Source organism: Microtus ochrogaster, chromosome 4 (assembly GCF_000317375.1).
Source record: "Microtus ochrogaster isolate Prairie Vole_2 chromosome 4, MicOch1.0, whole genome shotgun sequence".
NCBI lineage: Eukaryota > Metazoa > Chordata > Mammalia > Rodentia > Cricetidae > Microtus > Microtus ochrogaster.
Genome location: NC_022011.1, coordinates 92,312,256 through 92,314,008, shown reverse-complemented (window position 1 = coordinate 92,314,008; position 1,753 = coordinate 92,312,256). Strand labels below are relative to the sequence as shown.

Below are 1,753 nucleotides of genomic sequence, written 5' to 3'. Positions count from 1 at the left end.
CCCAACAGGTGTGGCTACAAACTAGAGATCCTGACCGAGGGTGTGGTTGATTAGTATTTTGGGTTTAGAGGTGGATCCGCTCCACCTTGACCAAGGGTTGGAGAAATCAAGTCTGTCATGTTAATGAACTTATCCTGTTACCTCCCCCGTCCCCTTTTGGAGCGGAGTATATAAGCATGTGGAAGGTAAACAAAGTCAGTATTCACTGGATATCCCTCCCGATGCTGTTCTGTGTTTCTGTCTCTTATTTCTCTCCTATCTCTGTTCCTTTTGCTTAATAATTCTAATCCTCACGCTCCTACCCTGGACCATGCGAATTCTGTCGAGGCTGGACCCCAACAGACGTCACCTCAACATGTGGCCTACGACACAATTCACCAGAAAATAAAACAATTTCTTTTTTTTTTAAAAAAAAAATATTTATGCCGGGCGGTGGTGGCGCACACCTTTAATCCCAGCACTTGGGAGGCAGAGGCAGGCGGATCTCTGTGAGTTCGAGACCAGCCTGGTCTACAGAGCTAGTTCCAGGATAGGCTCCAAAGCCACAGAGAAACCCTGTCTCGAAAAAAAAAATTATTATTTATTTATTTATTATGTATACAATATTCTGTCTGTATGTCTGAAGGCCAGAAGAGGGCGCCAGACCTCTTAACAGATGGTTGTGAGCCACCATGTGGTTGCTGGGAATTGAACTCAGGACCTTTGGAAGAGTAGGCAATGCTCTTAACCACTGAGCCATCTCTCCAGCCCCTCTTTTTTTTTTTTTTTTTTTTTTTTTTTTTTTTTTTTTTTTTTGGATTTTTCGAGACAGGGTTTCTCTGTAGCTTTTTGGTTCCTGTCCTGGAACTAGCTCTTGTAGACCAGGCTGGCCTCGAACCCACAGAGATCCGCCTGCCTCTGCCTCCCGAGTGCTGGGATTAAAGGCGTGCGCCACCACCGCCCGGCAATAAAACAATTTCTAAGTGATTCCACAAACATGGTTAGTTTCAAAAATAAGCTCATGAGTCAGGCAAGGGGGTATACAACTATAAATTGAATTGACTGTTGTGTTTTATCACAACTATAGATAATAAATACAAAGTATAGTCAGACTTTCTTTGGACTACCAGCTCCCAAATAATGATACAGAGACTTGTTATTAAGTATAAAGGTTCATCCTTAGCTTAGGCTTGTTCCCAACTAGCTCTTAAAGCTTAAATTAGTGTGCTTGCTTCTGCAGCACATACACTAAGGTTTGAATGATACAGAGAAGATGAGCATGGCCCCTGCACAAGGATGACATGCAAATCTGTGACGCATTCCATATTTTTTATAAAAGCAAACTTTTATTAACCTGTTTACATTAATCTGCATTCTGCCACATGCCCAGTTACCTCTCCTTGGTATTGTACATTGACTTCCTCCATATCTCACTGGCAAATTCCCCACCTCTCAGACTCTTCCCCAGAGCTCCTCTCTTCAGGAAATCCCACCTATCTCTCACCTCTTACCTAGCTATGGGTTGTTCAGCTCTTTATTAAACTATCAGAAGGTGCCTTAACAAAAACACATCTTCACAGTGTACAAAACCGTTATTCTACAACAAAGACTAAAACAATGGTATTCACAGTATACAGAGGGGAATCCCACATCATGAAATCCTGGAAGAACACACTTGAAGTGGTTAAAAGGCATCTGCAATGACTTAATTTTGTAAATGTCTGGCTTGTTTAAAGTCTTACAAGGCACATACATGATACTGTGCTGATAACTT

General features: G+C 42.0%; 1 non-coding gene across 1 annotated transcript; it reads left to right on the top strand.

Moving 5' to 3' along the window:
- Positions 1–1,203: 1,203 nt before the first annotated feature.
- Positions 1,204–1,310, top strand: LOC113456017. Its single transcript, XR_003376907.1, has one exon. It is a non-coding gene; the product is annotated as a U6 spliceosomal RNA (small nuclear RNA).
- Positions 1,311–1,753: the final 443 nt, after the last annotated feature.